Source organism: Daphnia carinata, chromosome 4 (genome assembly GCF_022539665.2).
Source record: "Daphnia carinata strain CSIRO-1 chromosome 4, CSIRO_AGI_Dcar_HiC_V3, whole genome shotgun sequence".
In the NCBI taxonomy this organism is placed as follows: Eukaryota; Metazoa; Arthropoda; class Branchiopoda; order Diplostraca; family Daphniidae; genus Daphnia; species Daphnia carinata.
In genome coordinates this window covers 5,728,193-5,739,992 of record NC_081334.1, presented here as the reverse complement: position 1 = coordinate 5,739,992, position 11,800 = coordinate 5,728,193, and the positions used below count along the sequence as shown (strand labels likewise).

Here is an 11,800-nt window from a genome sequence, read left to right as displayed (position 1 = left end):
ACAGGAACTGCACTGATGTGAACCCTTTAAACATATTTTTAGAGCATGAATCCCCCCCCCATATTGGCTACTACCATTTCAATTTTATTTTAACAAATACAGCGACAAAAACCACGAACGGCATTTTTAAGATATACCGATTTAACATGTTTTTGAGCCCGATTTTTTCACTGTCTTTTATTTATTTATCCAAAAACCTAGATATTTCTAGGAAAATACATGATTTGTGTTCACAGTTCAACAAGGATGCTGATTGCGCTTCACACACATCTAGAAATTTCGCAGGTTGACGTATCTCTGGATTGTTAGCTAGTCAACATCTGTATGATAATACACTTTTCTTTTTTTTTTAACAGCTGCAATGGTATTTCGGTTACAAGTTCCACGGCAAAATTTCTCCATTGAGACAAGGACGCTAATTGTGCGTTACCTTGTGCCTATTTTCAATTCAATGGATACGCCGTCACTTTTCTGCTCGGAAGAGCTCACTTCGGCCTGGAATATTGTTTTGAATGGTGTAATTAGTATACATTGCATACATTAGATTGAATCAACTACTTTTTGGCATACGTTCTTTAATTGTGTGAGGCTGTCAAATCGTCGACAGGCGGTATCTAAAGGAGGAAATCAGCTAAGAGCTTGCGGACTCATCAATAAACGCAAAACTATTAAAAAATTATAAGATAGCCTGAAACCAAATTGTAAAGAAAATTAATTTTAGTTTCCAGCACTTCGGTACAGGTATCATCGTCAACGTGGGCGCAGGTGATTTTTCCATGTTCATTGTATCAGGTCACCAACCTCTACTAGATGAGTCAAGAGGAAATGAGGTTACACGAACAGAAAATTAACCATACAAGTCAACTGATAGATAAAAATACCATGATGCGTGGAAGTGAAATACACCACATCACAACTGTTAAAACTGTCAGAACATTTTCTGATTCATTGATCTTCATCACCTAGCCTATACCAAGAAAACCAAACACAATTAGTGCAGAACATTTTGCTGATGAAAGTTAACATATACCTGACAAATTTACTGCAGACCAGCAATTCCAGATGGACTCCCACACAACATTCCAGATAAACAAAACAGTAGTAATTCTTAAACAAACATCTTACAATAGTGGTAAATATAATGCAGTAACTGGTAAATATAACATCTCACATGAACAACAAATGTGAACGGAACCATTCGAAAATGAAGTAAACAATTTCAAAAATGAATTTGCACAAAAAGGATTTTAACTAAAAAACTACCTGAGAACGAAGTTTTTCCTTCCACCTTTTCGTAATTTTAAAATCAATTAAAGAAACATAATTTTTAAACAAATCTCACTGTGTACCTTTTTGTTGGTTGAATTTGGAAATGGCTTACTAGTTGGAAAAAGTTTTTTCTTTTACCCCAAATTTGCTTTCCGGGCAGCGCACTTCTAACCTTCTCTGCTGATCCCAGTATCTGCATGACCCGCTGCAGAATTATCACAAGTGAAGAGGAAATGGGGGACAATGCTAGCGTGCCAGTATGGTACACCGCTAGCGCGATGCAGCCGAAAAAAATTTTAAGTCCGACTAGGTCGCCGATATCTATCGCCTAGTTGGGCGATAGATATCACCAGCAAAGAGAAAAACCAAATGTTAATACTCAGCCGTGATGGTGTCGGATCGGTATATCCAAAAATTACGAAAGGTGCCTAGCATGTGAATTTTTTTTTTCAAATCCAGCAGTACTTCGTCCTAAGGCCACAGCAGGAAGTCCCGTACTTTAAGGTATGTAGAGTCTGACTCAGATTTTTTCACTTCATTTGCCAGTTTAACTAGAAAATAAGTAAAGACATTGTTGAGTAGAAGCTAAAAGCATCTGTGTACGCTAATGCACACTTATAATTTTGCCATTTTATACCACTGATATAGTTTCTGTTATGTGATATGTCACCATAATTGTTATTGTGCTCGGTCCAGCAGTGCAAATTATTCTCAACATCAGTGTACTTTCAGATTGGAATCTAAATAATAAACATGATGAAAGTTATTGCTTTGCAATTTGATGTATCAAAAGGCTTTAGTTACTTTTTATATGCTTCTGATGTAAGAGTTGCCAACAATGTTATTATGGGTCTGGTATGTTATAAGCTGTTGGTTGAAAAGGAAGAACATTTCATTGACGACCAGGAATGTTGAAACTCACTGAGAATGGCGCCTTCGTGGTTTTTTCTCGCTTCTTCTTCTGTCCATGTATGAAACATTTTTTGTTACATAAAAAAGTATAAAAATTGTGTTACATGTTAATTTTTTAAATCTTAATTTTTGATTCCTGAAACTTGTGCCGCAAAAACGAGCTCACCTTTTACTGAAATAACAAACGTTGGCTAAGCGAAGGAATTAAAAGGTTCGCTAAACGTCCGCAACGAACGCCACGAGTTGTGGCACGAATAATGGGTGGAATAAGATTTAGAAATTGATGAAAATTAATTTAATATAGTTTAATTTTGAAACTAATTCACAGATTAATAACATGACTTAAACTGAATTTTATTTAAAATGGGACTGAAGTGGTTCAGTTGTGGGAGACAATGTGTTGTTAAAACAAAGTGAAATTTCTCATGTTACTGTTCACAGAAATCAGATGTATATGAATTAATTAACGGAATTTTTAATGAAATATGAATAAGAAAACCCATCATGGTAAGATCCGTTACATAACCTGAAAAAGCATAGGGGACGAAACGCATACTCAACCTTACAATTCCTAAATCCTCTTTTGCGTTATAGCCGTCTGCGCCTCGTCTCATCTCTCGTGCTGCCCTTTTGCGTTTGACAAATACACAACTTGGTCTGAACTGAATTTGGTGTTGTTGTGTTGGTGTGTTAATACCAGAAAAAAAATTTAAAGCAGATATGGGACACATTAATCGTGGCGTTCGTTGCGGGCTTTTGGAGAACCTTCTTATGTCCTGTTCTCAGCTGACCATTTCTATTTCAGATATCTCAGGAAAAAAACAAACAGTAAGTTTTAAAAAACAAACACGTAATGGTTAAACAAGAGTGTTGTGATCTGATCAGTAGATTGTAAAACTTACTCAATTTTTTATTGTTTAATGTATTATAATAAATGTTTAAATATTAAGAATTCTTAGCAAAGACAAATTCCATTTACAAGTTTCAGTTTAAATTAATGCAGATACGAGCCATATTATTCTTTGAAGTGTTGCTCCTTTATAGTGTCTGATGCTGTGAATTACAAAACAGTACATGGACAAACCATGAAGTGAGAAGAAACCATGGGGGCAACATTCTAAATGAGTTTCAACATCCCTGGTCATCATCAATGCAATGTTCTCCTCTTTTAACTGACTGCCTGTAACTTATCCAACATCTAATAACATATTGTTGGCAACTCTTATACCAGAAATGCTAGTGGCACAATCAAATCTATTATGAAGGTAATTAGTCTTTTGATACTTCAACTTGAAAACAATAATTCTCATCATGTTTCTTATTTAGATGCCAATCTAAAAGTACACTGATGTAAATAATCTGCACTGCTGGACCAAGCACAATAACAATTATGGTTTCACATCGCATAACAGAAATTATATCAATGGTATAAAACGACAAAATTATAAGTGTGCATTTGCGTACACAGATGGTTTTAGCTTTTACTCAACAATGTCTTTACTTATTTTCTAGTAAAATTGGCAAATGAAGTAAAGAAATTTAAGTCAGACCCTACATACCTTAAAGTACGGGACTTCCTGCTGTGGCCTTCGGACGAAGTACTGCTGCAAAGAATGATACTTGCATGACTGTGAATTGCTGTTCTACCTGCCGTCCTTATATACGCGACGGCGTATATGCTGTATGTTTCACATTCTACCTTGACCTTTTGCAGTGACCTCGAGTAGAAGAATAACCTTAGGCAATTCTATTACAGAGAATAAAATATCCTCTGGCTCTTTAATTGTAGATCTGCCGTGATTGGTGCTGTTACGGTGTTTCAGGCCTTGGAACGTGGATTTGAAAAAAAAAATTCACATGCTAGGCACCTTTCGTAATTTTTGGATATACCGATCACACACCATCGCGGCTGAGTATTAACATTTGGTTTTTCGCTTTGCTGGTGATATCTATCGCCTAGTTGGGCGATAGTAGCGACTTAGTCGGGCTTAAAATTTTTTTCGGCTGCATCGCGCTAGCGGTGTACCATAATGGCACGCTAGCATTGCGTCAAATATTTGATTTATTTAAAAAATGATTAATTTAATGAAATAATAGCAATTTTACCGGAATCAGCATTAAATTTTGAGTATAACCTGTGATATTCAATCAATTCCGATGAGTATCAGTTCTTAAAGAAAAAATTTTTAAGCCCGACGAATTAAGCCCGGGCTTATTTGGTCGGGCTTAAAATTTTGCCATAATAAAATGCAGATATGGGCAGCACTACTCGTGGCGTTCGTTGCGGACTTTTAGAGAACCCTCTTATGTTCTACTCTCAGCTAACCTGTCGTGTACCCCGGTAAATAGTGAGCTTGTTTTTGCGTTAGAAATTTCAGGAAAAAACAAACAAACAAACAAAATTAAAGATATATATAGCAAACTTTTGATGGTGAAAGAACCGTATAGTGAAACTGACTATCAGGAGAACGTAAGTTTTACCCAAGCTTTCTACTATCTCATGTATTATATAAGTTTAGACGAGAACCTTATTTATATCACAATATTTTATAGCATGACAATAAAAAAATTTGTATCTTTTTTAGCTGATTAATATATCTGGGATTTAGAGGATTGATTTCAGTATTGAGGTTTTCAACAAATATGAAATCCAACCCATTTACCAATTGTAATTCAGAAGTTGTGCAGCTGTTATTAATCCTGAAAGCATTCTAAAAGAAGAATGCATGACAGGTAAAATTAGTATTATAACAGTCCATAAGTATCTGTCATCTGTGTTCTTTAGAAAGAATTATTTCTAGGGAATGTGAGTAAAAGGACCCATATTTGAGATTTGTGAGAACCAACATACAGGTAGGATGCCTTTTTAGCTATTAGCAACTGTATGCAAACAATTTGCAAGATATGTATTTGTTCTATTCTGGACTGAACATAGAAAGTCACTTACAGCATACATTTATCGCTAGCACTAAAACTAAAACATTTACTTTCCATCTCAGTTAGTATACGAAACCATGACCTTTGATTTTGGCTGTCTGTGCTTTAGAACAAATATATTGTATGATGAAAAAAAAGATCCTGATGAAATTGTCTACGCTATTTTTTGAAGCTTGTGAAACTATCTGTAAATCAGTCTGAAATCATGTAAAACACATAGTTTCTGAGGTAGAGGGTCTGCCTACTGAAGTCGAAAGTCTAGAGTTCGAGTCAAATCAGAGAAATGTTCCGTGTAGTCCGATGTGGATGTGGACATAATCAATCAATATATTGTGAATTGGACGCATTAGAATATGATTACAAATGCAAATAGGTTTCCCTCAAAAGACATGGAAAAATAGTTAATGTAGATGCAAGATTCGTGGCTCTATGGTTGAGTATCGTCATCGCATGCTATATTATAAAGGATCGATACCCAACAGAGTAAAAAAAAAACAGCAATGAAATATATACTTAAATTCAAATATCGAATCCAAAATTTCGCTTGACCAGAAATCCATTTCATTATAGCATGCATTTTAAGACGGAAATATTAAGTTGCGTTGGGGCGCACTATAGTATTATTACTTGTGCAAATAGGTTATCTTTAAAATATATGGGAAAATGGTTAAATTATTTGCAAGACTCATGGCTCAGTGGTTGAGCATCGGCATTGTGTGCCAAAAGATGAGGGTTCAACTCCCGAAATAGTCACATGAATGAAAATGATAGTTTCAGTTGAAACAACATATAGGCAAATGCATATACTATCAACTGTATCAAGCACCGAACAAACGTTATCTAAATATTGGATTAATTATCTATTACTATTATCGATCTAAAAAGAACTTAATGTCTCCGGTTAAAACCCGTTGTGTAGTAGTGGTATAAATATACAAGTTTCTCAATACTCAATAAAGAGGAACTTAACTTATTTATTAAATATTTGTTACTGGTTACAAGATTAACTGTTAGTAAAATATCCGTTCACGTGCTTCGCACGAAGTTTCCCAACTCGACTGGCCCCGTGGAATCGTGACACCTGGGAAGGTAGGAAGCCTGTGGAATCGGAAACATGACTGGGAATCGAACCAGAGACCTTCGAGTTGTGAAGCGGATGCCTTGCCTTTCTGGCATCTGCCCCCCTATATCCCCCCATTGGGATTTGGTTTTCTATTGACTCGTCGCTATAGCTACCTTAATGTGTTGAAGATATAGATCTTTAATTTACATTCATTGTAGCTCAACGGTAGAGCATTGGAAAGTTAGCTGCGTACCTAGGGTTCAAATCCCATGATTGTAAATATGTAATGACAGTGTACGTAGATGTTTGCTCTAATGGTTGAAGAAATAAATTATTGTTTTTTTTTCAAATTGATAAATTGACTTGTATGGTTTCCCTTGCGATTTTGATTTTACACACCTTTACTTAAACATCATTAACTTAACTCATATAAGGTTTCATATGAACGGAATTTTCACGAATGAATTTGTTATGATATCAGAATGTAACTTGACTCTTTTGAGGACCGAACACCAGATCTTCGGCATACCTCGCCGATGCTCAACCGTTGAGCCACGAGTCACATATATAACGATGATTCGTTTTATTGTCTATTTTAGGAAATCTATTTTCATTGGAAAAAATTTCCATTCGCTTTCCATATGTCGCCTTATTTGAGGTTTGAACTCAAGACCTTCGGCACCGCATACGTACGCTCTACCAACTAGCCATTACCGCTATGAACTTCAGTTACTTATTCTTGTATAAATACTAGTTGCATGGTCTTCAATTTCTTTTTAAGTTCAACAACTTTGTCGTTTTAGACACAATGAAATAATAAACATGACTTACAGCTCAACCGTTGAGCACCGGCATAGCACGCCGAATGTTTAGGGATCAAACCTCGATGAGTCTTCTAAAATACCAAGAAAATTAACAATAAAAATTAGAGATCTACAGTGCATTGCATGTACCATTACAAATGTTTATCAACTGCCAGTTGATGGCTCCGATGGTGTTATATCGCAGAATACTTAACAGAGTAGATTCATCTTCAAACGGTGAGCGTTACATCACCGTTCGATTCCTACAAGTCCAAATCAGGACAACGTCTGATAGGACAAGCTGCTGATAAACGATAAACCAATGGAAACAATGCTTACCATCAAAGGTGGCAAAAACAATAAAGGTTAATAAAAGCTAAATAAAAAAAAAATTGATAAATGTAATGTGCGAAAACAGACAATGAAAGAAACAAATTTTGGAAAAAATATTTCATAACAAAAAATTTTATTGACAATTCTCTGCACATTAGATTATTTTTGCAACTTTAAAAAGGCACAATAGCCCTTTCAAAAGTTGCCGTCAACCCAGGCAGGGGGAGACACTGCCTTGTTGACCCACCGGGGAGATTACCCGGTGATTGGCTAAGAGAAGCCGGAAGAAGAGCCGAAGATTTGGAACATTTTTACTGGAGCGATTAACCTTTAGTTCGGATTTGTGGATAGCCACGTCGCCCTCCGTGAACACATCATCGGACTAAGCGGACCCCCACGTCCCCTTTCCGGCCAGAGCCCTCCAAACCTCGGTATATGTTATTTTTATATCTACCGTACAGTAGGGGCATGACCCCCTACGGGCTTATTACGAGTCAAGGGGAAACGGGGCTACGGAAAGGAAGGGAGCCCAGATATGCACTTCAGTTTTTAAATAATTAATACCATAATACGCGGGAATACACAGGCGGCTGATGGAGGGAAATTCAATTCCGTACTTCAAATTATTATAACTTTTCGTCATCACATCCCAACCAGAAACCTTCGCAGGGTCACTGTTGCTATTAATCTAAATTAAGAAAATAAAACATAGATAAGCATAAAACATTCTTATTGATATAGCTTACATGGTACATAAATCCATCATCTGCCATATTCCTGTAGATTCCTGGCAGGAGCTTCTAAAAGGCTATGCAGTTGCAAATGATCACCATGGCCAAAACTTGAATACGAAAGTTTGGAAGAATTCTTCGTCTTGGCCACAGAGATCTTCCGTGGGCTTTCCGATTGGACGTTCCATGCACCATAAAAAACAGAAAGGTTACAAAATTGGTTGTTTTGATCACTAAACGTTAAGGTAAATAATGTACCTGGTCTCGGCAGTCTTAACAGCAATTTCCATTATAACCTCATATCACCTCATTTTATGGGAAAAGAATTTGGTAGGCATCAGTTCAGAATAAAAATTGTTGCATTCAAATCTTTTGACAGGTGGGATTTAGAAATGGCGCCTACGATTTTCAAAACCATTAAATCCTTGTTAGCATTGGAAAAATTGCTGTTGATGCAGGCATTCATTTGGGACATGACTAATGAACTGCTTCATGGATACATCTCTTTTTTTTAGTCCTCTCCAGGATGACATGAATTCCAGCACTTAGCGATATATCAATTAAAATAGTACCACCTTTTAATATTTTTGACTCCATGATTCGTCTTTGTTGCAATTGGGAAGGCAAGGCAACTGATCTATGGTGATTTATTCATCACACTTGCTGTAACCATTGTCCCAATGTATCAGCTTTTCTGTCAACAGTAGTTTGCTAATACGACATTGACGATTAAAATTTAAAAACTAAACAAACTCAGCGGAAAAGCATTACCAGAGGGTAACATCATGCATGTTGACGAAGAATCCTAGGTTTATATCCTAGGTTATCATGTACATGGCAGAATATCCACATTGCCTGGATGGCCCAATCCTTTGCGTAATGACACAAATAATAAATAAAAAATATTGAATTGAAAACAAATTTAACTGAAGTTTTACCAAACAGCCAGCTAGCACCTCTGAATTCCAAAACTACGCCTACACATTTGTATCAAGCCTTTCCAGCATGTCTCACCTTTGGCATTTGTTTCGGTTGCTTTCGCCGATAGCAGTGAAACAGAAAAAAAAAGGCCGATATTTTTTTTTTTTTTTTTTTTTGGGGGGGGTAAAACGGATTGCCAAATCGACCGGTAGATGGCGATAGCAGTGAAACAGAAGCAAAGACCGATATTTTTTTTTTTTTGGGTAAAACGGATTGCCATAATTATGTGACAGCCAGAAATGACATTTTATCGATTACTTATATAGTACATGATGACAAAAAGGAATAAAACACAGGCCTGCCCTGGATTTCGTGTTTTTTAAAAAACGAACGATCCATCGAATTGAACTTTAGAAAACGCCCCATAGGTGGCTGAATGTCTTTTTTTTAGGAAAGTGACAACTGGAAAACGTGGGACTGCATTGCGGTATTTACCTGCAGGGCCATATTAAATCGAAATTGCTGTCGAAATATGATATACGTATGATATGATATAAAGGCATGGCCCTACAGCGTAACGTAAAAGAAGAAAAAGTCGGGCTGATTTTTAAAACTTGATGTACATCAGATGGCCGTGAATGATAAGGTTATAATAATAGCACGAGGTATATCTTCATACTATGATCTATACTTATCAGGTATACCTTTCCTTTAGTGTGATACATAATGCTAGTAGTCTCTGTTAACGAAGTAGTGTTACAAGTATATGCAACTAGCGCGATCAACCAATAGTGAAATAGCAAAACAAACACGAAAAAAGCCGCCACCCCATTTCATTTATGATCAAAATGCTTAAAATGTTTGGAATATTAATGTTCATTTTTTACTTTTTGCCAAGTTGAAAAAAAAAAATACCAGAAGTGACCAGAAATAGCCTATATCTCCAGAAATACTGGGCCCACAACAAAACAAATATGATTTTCGTGATTCTCGTGAAATTTAAGGTGTGTTTGACCTATTTTGACGAAAAGTCCAATTGGGCCAAAATCGCGATTTTTCATGAACAAGAATGTTCAGGGAAATTTGCGATTTTTGACGATTTTCGGGGATTTCTTACTGACACATGGATTCGACCCCAAATTTCACAAGGATTACGAAAATGTGGTTCTTTTTTTCATTCAGACCAACAGATAGTGAGTTATTAGGCATTTTCAAACCGGAAGTTATACTGAAAGTTAAAATTTCGAAAATTTAAAAAATGAACTATGTTCTCCTTTACAAGTTACAAAAGATCTGCGTAATTTCAAACGTAAGCTATAGTAAATTAACATAACATGGCCTTTCAAAGTTCTTAAAGTTCAGTTTTAAGGTACGACCTGTATACCACTTCAAAGCACTACCCCACACATAATAATCGAAGCAAATGTTTCAAAACCATCCCCTTAATTTGATAGCCATCAGAATTAAGGTGATAGTGGAACAGATATGGTTATTACCGGAAAAAGTAAACGGGAGATCCAATTCTTGCGGAATATTGATAGCAAATAGCACATCTTGTTAGAATTTCTTGAAGGTCCAACAAAAAAATCTTCTGTTACAGACTGTGAATATTTTGTTGTATTGGGAAATTACTGCTATACATGTAGTTTTTGCATTAATATGCAGGCATGAACATCTGCATTTAAATAAATAAATAAGTTACCATTGATTCACAAAGTAATAAAATCATGCAACAAACCACAATATGTGCAGAGTACACAACAGAACACATCTGTTACTTTTAACTCCACTACTGGATATGCCTACTAATAAAGCAGAATAAGATTAACATGTTGCAAATGTAAAAGTAGTAATTAATCATCTTAATAATCCTGAAAATTGGCTTTTGGTTGTAAAAAACAAAAGCCATCAATTTTCACCTAATATCATGCACAGTTCTTCTTGTAACACTGGCTTTACCCAGAATGATACAACATGAGACCTGGTTTTCCAAAAGTATGTTAATATTACCTCACTCTAAACCCAAGTGCAACGGCTGACATTTCGTTTAGGTAACGAAGCAGTGCAATATTTGCACATGGATAATAGCGGTGGAGGTAAAAACAACAACAAAAAACAGAAATAACGATACCGTTCAGACGAGGGAAACTCAAATACACGTTGTCAACGTAAAAACAAAGTAAACAATGAGAATCACATGACAACAAAAAATAATAATAGTTCGATTTCAGGCGCTAGAGGCTGATGAAACTGCAGCGCCATCTACTGGAAATACAGTTTGGACAGGTTTTTAAAAAATAAGCCCGACAAAAACAAGCCCGACTTTTCGACTTGACCGGTAGATGGCGATAGCAGTGAAATAGAAAAAAAGGCCGATATATATTTCTTTTTTTGGGTAAAACGGATATCCATATAATCCGTAGTCAAAAGCCAAAATGCAAGATATAAAAAGAAAGAAATGACAACGACCCGTAAACTGTCACCAGTGGCAACCAGCCATGGCCAGCGACACCTACATTTAAAAGAAAAAGAAAGAAAAGAAAGAAATGAAAATAATTTGCTTCGGTTTGATAACGAAACAAACATATTTAGCCGTTACCTGCTTCCCTGCTAGGTTGGGCAGGCAACGCCAACAAGCGAACGTTTTGCCCGTTTAAAATTAAACTTAATTTCCACTTTGGACCGAATACGTATGCTGTATTGCGCTGAATGCTAGTGCGCCAATATGTGATAGCGTTTTGTACGTTTTTTTTTTTTTCATTTTTATCCAAATTTCTCTCATAATACATGATTTCGATTCAGAATCAAACGCTGATCACGGAAATCAACTA

General features: G+C 36.1%; 2 protein-coding genes and 4 long non-coding RNA genes across 8 annotated transcripts in view; 2 read left to right on the top strand and 4 right to left on the bottom strand.

Annotated features, from left to right (window-relative positions):
* LOC130687264 (protein-serine O-palmitoleoyltransferase porcupine-like) overlaps positions 1-11,800 on the top strand; it is a 44,334-nt gene that overhangs the window by 25,656 nt on the left and 6,878 nt on the right. The window lies entirely within an intron of this gene.
* LOC130687298 (structural maintenance of chromosomes protein 2-like) overlaps positions 1-11,800 on the bottom strand; it is a 60,937-nt gene that overhangs the window by 44,862 nt on the left and 4,275 nt on the right. The gene's annotated exons all lie outside the window — the stretch shown is intronic.
* LOC130687320 (uncharacterized) lies at positions 376-958 on the bottom strand. The gene is made up of 3 exons (XR_009000118.1): positions 882-958; positions 571-806; positions 376-495 (listed from the first exon to the last, which is right to left on the bottom strand). It is a non-coding gene; the product is annotated as an uncharacterized LOC130687320 (long non-coding RNA).
* On the top strand, positions 3,191-3,894 carry LOC130687316 (uncharacterized). The gene is made up of 3 exons (XR_009000113.2): positions 3,191-3,446; positions 3,508-3,607; positions 3,694-3,894. It is a non-coding gene; the product is annotated as an uncharacterized LOC130687316 (long non-coding RNA).
* Positions 7,468-8,919, bottom strand: LOC130687317 (uncharacterized). Its single transcript, XR_009420891.1, has 4 exons — positions 8,820-8,919; positions 8,624-8,759; positions 8,307-8,447; positions 7,468-8,215 (listed from the first exon to the last, which is right to left on the bottom strand). It is a non-coding gene; the product is annotated as an uncharacterized LOC130687317 (long non-coding RNA).
* On the bottom strand, positions 10,327-11,267 carry LOC130687305 (uncharacterized). 3 transcript variants are annotated; one of them, XR_009420813.1, is made up of 3 exons: positions 10,980-11,267; positions 10,708-10,774; positions 10,327-10,644 (listed from the first exon to the last, which is right to left on the bottom strand). It is a non-coding gene; the product is annotated as an uncharacterized LOC130687305 (long non-coding RNA). The 3 variants fall into 3 exon arrangements; XR_009420814.1 differs by having other exon boundaries at positions 11,101-11,267; XR_009000097.1 differs by having other exon boundaries at positions 10,708-11,267.